The 14163-nt window shown below is 44.3% G+C and overlaps 1 long non-coding RNA gene across 1 annotated transcript; it reads right to left on the minus strand.

The window, feature by feature from the left end:
• Positions 1–1220: 1220 nt before the first annotated feature.
• Positions 1221–11260, minus strand: LOC146343989 (uncharacterized). The gene is made up of 3 exons (XR_014792575.1): positions 11166–11260; positions 2483–2765; positions 1221–1827 (listed from the first exon to the last, which is right to left on the minus strand). It is a non-coding gene; the product is annotated as an uncharacterized LOC146343989 (long non-coding RNA).
• Positions 11261–14163: the final 2903 nt, after the last annotated feature.

Below are 14163 nucleotides of genomic sequence, written 5' to 3' on the forward strand. Positions count from 1 at the left end.
GCCAAACCTACCTTTCCAGGACCATGTTTCCAGAAGCCAGGCTTACACCATCTTGCTGCCTTGTCTACCCTGAAAGAGCTTTGCACCCTCTGAAGCATCCATTCTTTCATTTAGGCAGCAGCCATTTCAATGGTGCTGCCCAAATTCTACCAGGAGTGTGGACAACTTCCTGAGACCCCCCCCCCAGCAGACCTCTGCACTGTGCATGTGACCACAACTTTGGGGCCTCAGGCATTTTGTGTGTCTCACTTGGGCCCAGGGACCCCATGCCTTGCAGTAGAAAGTCAGCAGGGTGACTGTTATGGTGCTGTCTTCAAGCTCAAGTGGGTTACCCGCCCCGTGGCCCAACAAAGAGCTGAAGGTATTCTGCTAAGGTTTGGTGGGACCTTGAGCTAGGTGTGTCCAAAACGTAGCTAGCTTTCCTTCCCGGCCTCCTTTGCCTTTGTTTATATGTAGCATTTTTATCCTGCCACTCAGCCAAAAAAGCTCTCACAGTGGCTTACAAAGTCCCTGCTTGCTCGTAGGCTTACAGTCTACAACACAAAAGGAAAGGGGATTGGGAGGGAGGAGGGGAAAAGAAAGCAAATTCAGGCCCTAGATTCTGAGTTTCAAAGTTCAGCAGGTCATTGAGTTGGCTTTAAACACAGTGCAAGTGCTGCTCCTTCATCATCTGAAATTCTAAGCAGTGGCAGTTGGTAGGAGGGAGGAGAGCTCTCAGCTGCAGCTGTATCCAGGCATGATTGAGGATGCCTGTCTGCTGCTTTCTCTCCATGTAATGGTCTTAGCAGTCAAAGACGTACACAGATGAGCACCCGAACAGGACTTAAGCCAAATAATTTCAGTTTAAGTAGGCCGTGGATTAAGCTGGAACTGGATGCAATTTATATTCTTAAGAAATAAATCTTGTTCTCATTGCTACCATTATGAACAAAATTGTCCCCATCCTGCAGTTATGCAAGATTTTTTGTATAACAGAGATTAAGTTAATGATTATTAATAATCAGTATGATTCATGAATTAACCACTTTCCCACTTCTGCCACAAGGATCTGAAAACATCTGTACAATCTCTCTCTCTCTCTCTCTCTCTCTCTCTCCCTCTCTCCCTCCCTCCCTCTCTCTCTCTGTCTGCTGCTGGAATATATTTCCTGTCTGATCCGATGACTGTAGAGCATGTGGAATAACTAGTGAGAAGAAGATAAATAATTTAAAACAACAATGAAGAGGGATAATACAGATAAACTGGAGTTCTCTTTAAGAGCTGGAATAAACAAGAATGAGATTCTGGATTGTGCGTTCTATGGGAGGAACTCCCTTTTGTAGTATTGAGTTTTATAATGGAATAATTGGTTAGTTTATTAAAGTGCACAGTTAATTGACTAGAAAAAAATCTTTAAGCCTTTGAAAGCACCTGTATAAGCACATCAGAGCAGAAAGATATCAAGGGTGAAATCCAAATCAGATAAAGTTCTGGCATAGATTTCAGCTAAGTACTGAAGAAAAGGGAAAGCCAAGTAGATTTCACATATAAAAGTCAAAGCAACAGCAAAATTAAGGTGGGAAAATGAAATATTCTTAAGCAATCAACCAGAAGAAAATACTCACTGGGTTATGAAAACATGGACTACAATAGGGCAGGGCCTCCACAAAACAGGTAGTGGTCCAATAAATGACTGAAGTGAAAGCGACAGGATCTATTTTAACAGGAACATTAAATGGTAGCTGAGGATGTACAAAACAAGTTGAAACATCGGCGGAGCAACAACAGGATTCTCCTGAGCCAAATGCAGGTCCTTGAGAAATGCCATCTGGATACTCAGGTCCCAACCTAAAGAGAAAACTGATGAGGAAAAAATTGTGCCCTCAGAACTTCCAGGCAGATGACCTTTGGTGGTGGAGGCTGAGATACCCCTCACTCACATTATGAACTGGCCTTCCAAGAGCACTAGCTGCTGACTAAGGCATCCAAAGTACATTCAAATAATTGATACAGTTGTCATTTGTTAATTATCATCGGCTGCTGCCCCCGCCCCTGACGAAGACCTGCCGAACCGCTGCCGGGACCCGCCACCGGGAGGGACATTCATGAAAGGAAGTCCCATCGCGGGGGGAGGGGCGGAGAATTTCTCCCCGAACAACCTTCGGAGGACCGAATGCGTTGGCACTCGGCCCCCCGAAGTTTCGGGGAGAAATTCTCCCCCATCCCTACTTTCGAACTGCTAGGTTGGCAGGAGCTGGGACTGAATATGGGAGCTCACTCCGTCACACAGCACTCGGGTCTCAAACCGCTGACCTGCTGACCTTCCAGTCTGCAGTTCAGCGTCTTAACCACTAAGCCAATTGTAATAATGATTTCTAAATTTGCATCTATACATATAAGTTAGCATATGCAGATTTTATGCAAATCAGTGCCCTCTTTTTTGATAACACGTGTCCTCTTTTTATGGAGATTCATGTGAACACCCCAAAGTGATGCTTTTTACCTAGTGGTCCATAGTGCTCTGGCCAGTAGCTGAGGCCAGAGTGTCCGTCTCCTCACTACTGCAGTCACAGGACACCTGATGGTTGGCGATGAGTGTGCTTTCTGTCAGGGAGGAGGGAAGGAAGTTCACTGCTGCTGCTCTTTCTCTGGCCAAAGGCTGGGGCCAGGCTGGTTTTCCTCTTGCCATGGAGTTCTTCCTTGGAGGGAGAAGCTGTGCAATCTCCCGGGAACCTGTATGATGATGTTATTTCAGTTTCCTGAATAGAAATCAGTGCGAGAGTTTCCTGAAAAAAGAATGGGATAGAAGTGTACTAAAAAATAAACAATACATTACTTTTAATTAAGAATAGTGATTATCACAGTTAATCACAGCTTTCAGTGGGTGATGGTATACCCAGCAAGAATAGGTTAAATGCTTTCTTTATCAATGTTTATTTTATACCAAACCCTGCAGTCTCTGTTTGTTACATACCAGCTTGTGTAATAATGATGAAGTGTGCATGATATGTCTTTCATACTGTGACCCTAATCTATGAACAGGCATAGAACGTGCAAAGATATTCACCCTTGTTTGCAAACAGAGCTAGAACAGCCGCTCATTGTTATAGATCCGGTTTTCCCCCAGTGTGCCATGAATGTAAATAGATTTGAAAGAGACACCTCAAGCAACAAACTGCGTTACCACTTCTATGACTCTATAGTTCCTCAGTGGCGAGTCTCACTCTTCACTCCCTCCTCCCCCAGTCTTCAAATTAAAACCCTGAATTAGCCTGCATTTAGAAGTAGACTAATGAACTCATTTCCATCCCCTATAAGTAATCATGAAAATTCTACAGAAGAGCACTTCCAGCATTGTTGTTGTTGTTCAGTCGTGTCCGACTCTTCGTGACTAGGGGTGGACGAAAGTCACTTACCTGTCATCGAAGCTTGTTCGCGGTGGGGGGGAAGCGCTTCGCTGCTCCCCCCGCGAAGTTCAGGCCGGGGGGGGGAGGCTTCCCGCCTCGCCCGGCTGAAATTCAGGCCGGGGAGGAGGCTTCCCGCCTCGCCCGGCCGCGAACTCCAAAGTTTTTTTTTTTTTTTTTAAACGCCCCCGTGATAGGCTACGTGACGATTAACGTAGCCTATCACGGCTAGATCTGCAAAGTCAGCCGTGATAGGCTACGTTAATCGTCACGTAGCCTATCATGGGTGACTTAAAAAAAAAAAGCGCATACGCTAATGGCGGCCCCCATAGGGAGCCGCCATTCGCGTTCCTTATTTGGTCGCTGTAGTCTACATAAATCTTTACGTAGACTACGGCGAAAATAAGGGCAACGCAAATAGCGTTGCCCTTATTTTCGCTGTACGTAAAGATTTATGTAGACTACAGTGACCAAATAAGGAATGGGAATGGCGGCTCCCTATGGGGGCTGCCATTATCCGTACGCGCTTTTTTTTTTTTAAGTCACCCGTGATAGGCTACGTTAATCGTCACGTAGCCTATCACGGCTGACTTTGCAGATCTAGCCGTGATAGGCTACATTAATCGTCACGTAGCCTATCACGGGGCGTTTTTTTTTTCTTTTATTGCAATGGCGGCGGTGGCAGCCGGTCGAAAGACCGGCTGCCGCTCCCGCCCCTCACGAACACCCGCCGAACCGCTGGCCGGACCCGCCGCCGGGAGGGACATTCGGCAAATGTATGCCCCATCCCAGGGGGGGTGCAGGGGGGTGGAGAATTTCTCCCCGAAACTTGTTCGGGGGGCCGAACACATTGGCGCTCGGCCCCCCGAAGTTTCGGGGAGAAATTCTCCGCCATCCCTATTCGTGACCCCATGGACCATAGCATGCCAGGCCTTCCTGTCCTGTGCTCTCTCCCGGAGTGTGCTCAAGTTCATATTCATTGCATCGGTGATGCTATCTAGCCATCTCATCCTCTGTCGTCCCCTTCTCCTTTTGCCTTCAGTCTTTCCCAGCATCAGGGTCTTTTCCAGAGAGTTTTCTCTTTGAATTAGGTGGCCAAAATATTTGAGCTTCAGCTTCAGTATCTGTCCTTCCAAGGAGCACTCAGGGTTGATTTCCTTTAGGATGGACTGATTTGACCTCCTTGGGGACTCATAAGAGTCTTCTCCAGCACCACAGTTCGAAAGCATCAATTCTTCGGCGCTCAGCCTTCCTTATAGTCCAGCTCTCACAGCCATACATTACTACTGGGAAAACCATAGCTTTGATTAGACGGACCTTTGTCGGCAAGGTGATGTCTCTGCTTCTTACTATGCTGTCTAGGTTTGCCATAGCTTTCCTCCCAAGGAGCAAGCGTCTTTTAATTTCATGGCTACAGTCACCGTCTGCGGTGATCTTGGAGCCCAAGAAAGTAAAATCTGTCACTGCTTCCATTTCTTCCCCTTCTATATGCCAGGAAGTGATGGGGCCAGATGCCATGATCTTCGTTTTTTTAATGTTGAGTTTCAAACCAGCTTTTGCACTCTCCTCTTTCACCCTCAACAAGAGGCTCTTTAGATCCTCTTCGCTTTCTGCCATTAGGGTGGTATCATCTACATATCGGAGGTTGTTGATAATTCTCCCGGCAATCTTAATTCCGACCTGTGATTCATCCAACCCGGCATTTCTCATGATGTACTCTGCATATAAGTTAAATAAGCAGGGTGACAATATGCAGCCTTGTCGTACTCCTTTCCCAATTTTGAACCAATCGGTTGTTCCATGTCTGGTTCTTACTGTTGCTTCTTGACCCTCGTACAGGTTTCTCAGGAGACAGGTAAGGTGGTCTGGTACTCCCATCACTTTAAGAATTTGCCACAGTTTGTTGTGATCCACACAATCAAAGGCTTTAGCGTACTCAATGAAGCAGAAATAGATGTTTTTCTGGAATTCTCTTGCTTTCTCCATGATCCAGCGAACGTTGGCGATTTGATCTCTAGTTCCTCTGCCTCTTCGAAAGCCCGCTTGTACTTCTGGTAGTTCTCGGTTCACACACTGCTGAAGCCTAGCTTGTAAGATTTTGAGCATCACCTTGCTGGCATGTGAAATGAGTGCAATTGTGCGGTAGTTTGAACACTCTTTGGCGTTGCCCTTCTTTGGAATTGGAATGTAAACTGACCTTTTCCAGTCTTGTGGCCACTGTTGAGTGTTCCAGATTTGTTGGCATATTGAGTGCAGCACTTTAACAGCATCATCTTTTAGGATTTTAAATAGCTCAGCTGGAATGCTGTCATCTCCGCTAGCTTTGTTGTTACTAATGCTTCCTAAGGCCCACTTGACTTCACTCTCGAGGATGTCCGGCTCAAGTTCAGTGAGCGCACTATCATGGCTATCAGGGACATTCAGATCTTTCCTGTATAGTTCTTCTGTGTATTCTTGCCACCTCTTCTAATCTCATCTGCTTCTGTTAGGTCCCTGCCTTCTTTGTCCTTTATCATGCCCGTCTTTGCACAAAACGTTCCCTTGAGTTCTCCAATTTTCTTGAAGAGATCTCTAGTCTTTCCCATTCTGTTGTTTTCCTCGATTTCTTTACATTGTTCATTTAAGAAGGCCTTCTTGTCTCTCCTTGCTATTCTCTGGAACTCTGCATTCAGTTGGATATATCTTCCCCTTTCTCCCTTGCTTTTCGCTTCCCTTCTTTCTTCAGCTACTTGTAAAGCCTCATCAGACAGCCACTTGGCTTTCTTGCATTTCTTCTTTGGGATGGATTGAGTTGCTGCTTCCTGAACAATGTTACAGACCTCTGTCCATAGTTCCTCAGGCACTCTGTCTATCAGGTCTAATCCCTGAAATCTATTCCTCACCTCCACTGTATATTCATAAGGGATGTGATTTAGGTCATACCTGAATGGTTTAGTGGTTTTCCCTACGTTCTTCAATTTAAGCTGAAATTTTGCAACAAGAAGCTCATGATCTGAGCCACAGTCAGCTCCAGGTCTTGTTTTTACTGACTGTATGGAGCTTCTCCATCTTTGGCTGCAAAGGACATAATCAATCTGATTTCGATATTGACCATCTGGTGATGTCCATGTGTAGAGTCGTCTCTTGTGCTGTTGGAAAAGAGTGTTTGCTATGATCAGCGTGTTCTCTTGGCAAAACTCTATTAGCTTTTGTCCTGCTTCATTTTGTACACCCAGGCCATGCCTGCCTGTTATCCCGGTGATTTCTTGACTTCCTACTTTAGCATTCCAGTCCCCTATGATGAAGAGGACATCTTTTTTGGGTGTTAGTTCTAGAAGGTGTTGTAGGTCTTCATAGAACCCATCAACATCAGCTTTGGCATCAGTGGTTGGGGCATAGACTTGAATTACTGTGATGTTGAATGGTTTGCCTTGGATTCGTACTGAAATCTTTCTATGGTTTTTGAGATTGTACCCCAGTACTGCTTTTCCCACCCTTTTGTTGACTATGAGTGCTACTCCATTTCTTCTAAGGGATTCTTGCCCACAGTAGTAGATATGATGGTCACCTGAATTAAATTCGCCCATGCCTGTCCATTTTAGTTCGCTGATTCCCAAGATGTCGATGTTCAATCTTGCCATCTCATGTTTGACCACCTCTAGCTTACCTTGATTCATTGATCTGACATTCCAGGTTCCTAAACAATATTGTTCTTTACAGCATCGGATTTTCTTTTCACCACCAGACACATCCACAGATGAGTGTCCTTTCAGCTTTGGCCCAGCCGCTTCACTCTTTCTGGTGCTACTTGGAAATTCCCTCTGCTCTTCCCCAGTAGTATATTGGACACCTTCCGACCTGAGGGGCTCATCTTCCGGCGTCATATCTTTTAGCCTTGTGATACGTTCTATGGGGTTTTCTTGGCAAGAATACTGGAGTGAGTTGCCATTTCCTTCTCCAGTGGACCACACTTTGTCAGAACTCTCTGCCATGAGAGGTAGCCACATACAAAGAGGCAGGGTGGATTCTAGGCAACATCATAACATTCATTTCACACACTGGAGCTGCTGCTTGACCATCATACCAATAATGGCCCATTGATTATAATTCCCAGAGAAGGCAATTGTTATGTTTCCCGAGCCTCTGTATATAACAATTCCCCCTTCCAGTTTTCATGCCATGGCAGCTTATCCTTTCTTCAGCATCTGCTTTTGGTGGGGGATATGGGCCAGGAATAGCAAACACCCTGATCCCATTAGCCACCATGATAGCAAAAGAAAAAGCTTTGGATGTTACAGAAAGGTGTCCTCTCCAAAGCATAACACATCATGGTCCATGATGATGCATTCATTTCATGACCCCAAAAACGGGGCAGCGCTGCAACATCAACAGTAGTTCCAAATTCAACAGAAGTGCACTACCCAAAACTGGGACATAGCACACAGATGGATGGAAAGCTGGCACTCTGGGAAATGAATCATGTAGCCGTCTGGAGACAGATAATCTGTGCAGCCTTTTTAAAATATTTAATCCACCCTGGAGAATCAGTTGCATCCACATGATGTTATGCACCTGAGACAGAGTAGAAAAGTATTTCATTAAGATTATGTCTGCCTGCTAAAGTATGGAATGGATCTCCCCTATTTTCCTTTCATAGGATTCCATCATGGCTACATCAATGTAAACCACATTGCATATTAACTATCAAACGCTACCCACTGTTATAGGATTGGGATGAAAGGTATTATAAATGTACATGAGTTTGATGACTCCCTTATACCAGCCTTCTACAACTTGGTGTCCTTCAGATGTATTCGATGGCAATTTCCATCATCCTCAGCCAGCAATGGCCAATGTTGGGCTACAACTCCCATCACCCCAGCCACCATGTCAAATATGACTGGGGTGATGGGAGTTGTAATCCAATAAATCTGGAGGGCTATACTATACTATTGTGCCATCTACATTATTTTTATTGTTTTGTGCATGTGGCTAGTCAATCTTGCAGCAAGTAGATGAAGGGTGGGAAACATGTGGCCTTCCGGAAGTTGTTGGACTACAACTCCCATCAGTTTTAGCTAGCATAACCAATAGTGAGGGATGATGGGAGTTCAACAATCTCTGGAGGACCAAACATTCCCCACCCCTGAAGTAGACCAAGGTATGATGATAGATCCATCACCCTCTGTGAGGTGCACAATCATTTTTATTGTCCCACATTTTGTCTCTGGTCAATCAGGGGTTGCAGGTAAGTATAATGGAGGAATCCATTTGGAGGGTGGAGTTTGATGGGGTTTTCTAGGCGTGGCCCCCCAGACTTTGTTCTGGTTCCCACTGCAGTGCCTGACTCAATCTGCAGCAAGTTGGGCCAGTTTGTGGATTTTCCAGGAATTCTGTGCATTTGGGGGGGGGGAGGTTCTGCAATTTCTGAGCAATTTTGCACATCGTGGCAAAATTTGCGCAAAATATGGATGCATTTGCCTAATTTGTGCAAATTCAGCTGTAATTTGCACAAATTTAGACAGAATTTTTGCAAATTGCTCAGAACTTTGCATAAATTGAAGAACCCCCCCCCACAAAAAAAAATTGTGCAAAAAAGTTCTTAGAGTTCAGGGAACAGCTTCAGCTCAGTTGCAGATGTAAAATGAGTCATGCAGGCTGACCAACAAAGAACCGGATTCTCCAGCAATGGTCATCCCTAGTTGCAGGCTTATCAAGTGCTAAAAAAATCTATAAAGTCTACAAATAGAGGTGGAAGTGACATCACAAACAATGCTATTTCTACCACATCTTCAGCTCATTACTGTCTTCCCTTTTTCCCATGGGACACTTCTGGAGTATCATTTTGTCCATGTTTCTCTTTGCAGTTAGAGCTATATATAGTACTGAGGAATGCTAGTCACTTTCCTTCAGTATGAATAAAGAGATGTAGCTTGGTGGCAGAGCACGTGATGTGCATGCAGAGGGTCCTAGGTTCAATCCCCGTATCGCCAGGTAGGGCTGGGGAAGGCTTTTATCCGAAATCCTAGAGAGCTGCTGCCAGTAAGTGTATACAATACTGAGCTAGATGGACAGATGGTCTGACAGCTTCCTATGTTCCTAGATGATCAAACATGTGAGTGCCCAAATAAATCCATGCAATTGCAAACATAGTCACATTTTAGCAGAACAAAGTGGCCTGAGATGTTCAAGTACTTACTGTATAAGCAAGTTCTTCCAGTGGGCCTGGAATCATTTTAGGTCAATGACATTCTTAGCATAACAGTATATTAACATGAGATGAATTTGTGCCTCTAGAACGTGTGTCAGTAATAGGAAGTTATTCGTGAATGTATTCTTCCGAGAGCATTAACGTTGCTATAGAAACAAACAAACAGAAATCCACCAAGATCATAAATTAAGCTTAGAATTTTACTAACTGAACCTCCTCCTGAGCCTTGGCATAAAAAGTACCTTTCAAACAAAAAAGAAGATGCTTTGGTCATCAGAAGTAAACACAAAATGCAAAGGATTTTTTTTTTAAATAACAAAGACAGACCCACAAACAGCTAAGCAAGTCATTTTTTCAATATAGCTATTCCAGACTACCCTAGGAAATGATTTTTAATTAGCCAGGTGTCCAACTCCTGTTTTTTTCAGCTTCTGAATGAAAAAAAAAAACCCGTTCACTGGAATTTGAGTTCTCAGAATCAGACTTTCCAGTCAAGCTGATTAATATTTGGCATAAAACCTGTGGTGGGAGTGTGCAAAGATGACTTTAAGCTAAATTTGCAGTCCTCTGGCTCTGTACTAGGTCAGACTCTCAGGTAAAAACTTTTTCGCACACTTTTTTCAGGCCAGCATGGACTGTTCTATGGAGTGGACACAAACAAACCAGAAGAGAATGGCCCCCACCCCCAAATCACTGAATAATTCCTTATGATTTGTGTCTCTGTAATAAGATGCCTACCAGAACAGAGAGGTATTGAATCCATGGAAACATTTGTCCATGTTAATTTCCACAAATCCCTGCGGTGTCTCTCCATCTACATTCATGTCTTCTCCAGTGGGACCCAGTGTCACATGTCACCAAAGTCAAGAAATACATGTCTATTTGTTTTTTGTGATGTCTCCATTTATTTATTAAAGTTATACAAAGTGAATTTTCTGTGGCAATGTGCAAAGCATTTTACACACACACACACACACACACACACAGCTAATTCAAACAACCAAGTTATTAAAGTCTACATGAAAACTCCCTTTAAATACTAAGGGCGCAATCCTATGCATGTTTAGACAGAGAAAGAGTCTACAACTCCCAGCATTCCCCAGCCAGCCATGCTGTGCTGGGAGTTGTAGGCCTTTCTCTGTCCATACATAGGACTGTGACCTAAATGTTTTCAAAGGCCTGGTGGGACAGATGCTTCCATTTCCTAATACTCACTAAAATGAAGCAAGGCCACCTGGGAACATGGGGGATGCCATCTGGACACACTCCTACTGTTTTGGCCTCTTTCATAAACACATCTCAAAGCTGTGTTGACAAAACAGAGAATATGCTATTCTCCACCCTAACGGGACAACCCCCCTAAGATGTGAAATGCAGATCACCATGTCCCCAGAAGCTCTCAGGTGTTAAAAGTGTTAATATTTGAGAAGGCACTCACTGGTTTCATGCAGCCCTAGGTCTAATTTCATGCGGCCCATGGAGATGGGGTGACACAGAGGAATAGAGAGACTGGGAGGGGGGGGGAGAGGGCTGTATAATCACTCAGTGTTCCATGGACACACTTCAATCAAAGCACCAGATGCATTACTTACCTCTGGAAATGGGTAGGATAGGAAAAGTTCCGCACCCACGAGTGACTCCCATGATGGCCATCTCTCCCTGCAGGCACTGTTGCATCACTGCCCTCAGTCAAACATGCAGAGGACAGCAGGGAATGGCAGCAACAAGGATCAACAGAGAGGGAGGAGCTAGGCCTGGAAACGTCCAGCTCAAAATGTCCTTTTCCATGAAGAGCAAGTGAGGGAAACCTGGTGACCAGCCAGCTTTCCCAAGGCAGGTACTTCAAAAACTAGGTCAGCCACATGGAGGAATAAAAGAAGGATCTGCACCAACCTGCCAGAGTTGAACTTACTTTCATGGTGGCTCTGTGCATCCCTCTCCCATAAGCTTCCCAATGCTTGAAGCTGGCAGAGGTACTGATGTATGAGGAACAGCCTCGAAGAAGGAAGACTGGGTAGGTGAAATTAATGCAGCCTTACGTTCCCAAACTATTTATTTTGTTAACTAAAGTAGATGCCAATAATTATCCCATTCTAGGGTGTCTTTCTGTTGATTCAGCTCTGACTTCTGTGAAGTAACAGATTCCAGGTCTTCTTTTGTTCAGACTGTACTTTTTTTGTCTTTTTTCTTCTCTCAGCCCCTGCTAGACTGTAGGTTTAAGTAAGGTCTGGCAAAGGGACTTCCTCCACAAGCTATCTCCAGGCACTTCCCCAGACACTTTTGTTGAGGTGAGACAGTTGGCTTGCAGATGGGAATGCTAACAGCTGCAAAACCCGCCCACTTCTGTCTCTGGCTTCGCCCATGGCAATCTCTGACCCTGCCCACTGCCAACATCTAGGCCTCAAAAGATTGCTCCCAAAGGAATGTGGCCCTTGACAGAAAAATTTCCCCTTGCCCTTAAGCACCTCAGTCCATTCAACAATTAAGACAGCTTCCATGTTACATATATATATCCCAGTCCGATCCTTCTAGCAATGCTCCTGTGAATACCTTCTCCCCATTTTTTTTAAAACTGCTTAATAGTATGAAGCAATTTTAAATATGAATTCTGAGTATCAAAGTCAGCAGCAGGAATGTAGCACCGACGCCAGTCAGTGTGAACAGACACATACGCACCTGCACTGTGGCCACAACCTAGCACAGAATTAGGTGTGCTTAAGCCCATTGATTTCAATCCATACCTAACTGTGTATAGGATTAGTAACTTAATTCAAAGAGATCTTTGACACAGGAAAACACTGAGGTGCTAAGTGTAGCTAGTAGAAACAAATATAGTAATATACAGCATTAAAGTTACAATTGTATGCAGACACTTATCAGGGAATAAGTCTCAAAGAACCTAATGGAACGTACTTCTGAGTGGGAATGTATAGGATTGCACTGCAAGAGTGCATCCAGACGTCATCCTCCCATGCACCTACAGAGGGTGGCCATGTGTCCTCTTTTACAGAGGACAGTCGGCTATCTGAAGGGCTGCCAGAAGATTGTCCTCTATTTTTAAGGTATCCTCTATTTAAAGTCCAAGTCCTCTGTCCAGTTCAAGTCAGGTTTAAAGATAAAAGGCAGTATCCAGTGGTAGTCCTACATAACTTAGGCCCAATCACTTCAGTGGGTCTACTCTGTGTAGGAGTACCAGTGGATATTGCCCAAAGAACCATCAGAAGGAAGAGTTAGGCCTCGAATCTGTCCATCAGCAGCACTGTAACAGCAAAATGAGCGAGGCACACAGTCTTCCACACAATGGTGAGATGAGATGTACTGTATTTTGATTCGAAGTACAATAATAATGTCTACATTTGTGCATATACATATAAATCAGCATATGCAAATGTTATGCAAATCACTGTCCCCTTTTGGGTGGGTGAAACATTTCCTCTTTTTTGGCAATTCATAGGTGGCTGCCCTAGGGCCTAGTTGGGCCTCGTAACACAAGCAGAGCACCAAAGGTGTGCCAGAATAGGCAGGTATTTCACATTCCACATGTATCCTGCGCTAGTCTCCGTCAGCCGTGTGGATCAGGATTCTGGACTGCAGAAAGAGGAAGCACCAAAACTGCCTGCAGTATCTGTAGTTAGAGCTGCCTGTAAATGCCCGAAGAGGCTGCAGTAATGAAGGCAGGCAATCCTCGAAGGGAATGCAAAATAGAAAGGCAGTGGACTAGAAGTAGAGATGACAGACACATAGGCAGGCTCTCATTAGCAGTAGGAAAGGGTCCAAAAACAAAAAAGTTCAGAATGAAAAGCATTGCTAGGAAATCTAAGGGCATGGGAGGTGATAACAGTAGGACGTTTACTTCCAAGTTTGTATTTTTCCCTTACAAGTTGCAGACTCATCTGATTAACTCAGAAAATACTGCAGCCTCTGCCCAACTTTCTGTGGAAAAGAAACATTGCTTTTCACACTTTTAAGGAAAGCTATAAAATGTTGTGAAACTGCCCCATCTCTTGTTTCAAAAAAAAGTCCAATGTGTTTTCCCAAAACGTCTTGCTTTTCCCACCCAGAACACCATTACCTCAAAGCAGCCGCCTTTGCTTTTTAAATACCAGTCACTCTAAACATCTCAACTGATCTTCAATTAAGTTGAAAGGTTTCCTCCACCTTTGTGCTTTAAATGAAAAATGGCATGTGTTCTTCCAGTTTCTGTACAAGGCACATCATATTTATGTGGGCTGCTTTCATTCTCTTGTAGATTGGATCAGAATATGGGAAGATTACCAAACACTACGTGGGAAACTGTAAGGCTGATTTGCCAGTGTATTATAGTGTTTCCCCAAATTATAACCCAGAATTATAGTGTTTCCCCAAATGCAGTGCCTGACTAGAAGAGGACGTGGCATGAGAAGCCAAGAGGGAGGATGCAAAAGGGGGTAAACAGAATGGAAGAAATTGTAGCTGTCCAGAGGGAAGTACCCATGAGGCATCTATCAGCCCCTGCTCTTGATTCTGGGCCTGTGCTGATATGTACTATATATGGAAATACTGGATGTTTTAGATTATATATTTATTTACAAGGTGGCTTTCTCTTAAAAC

The sequence above is a fragment of the Heloderma suspectum genome, chromosome 5 (assembly GCF_057233095.1).
Source record: "Heloderma suspectum isolate Gila_16-S chromosome 5, 16-S_ref, whole genome shotgun sequence".
In the NCBI taxonomy this organism is placed as follows: domain Eukaryota; kingdom Metazoa; phylum Chordata; class Lepidosauria; order Squamata; family Helodermatidae; genus Heloderma; species Heloderma suspectum.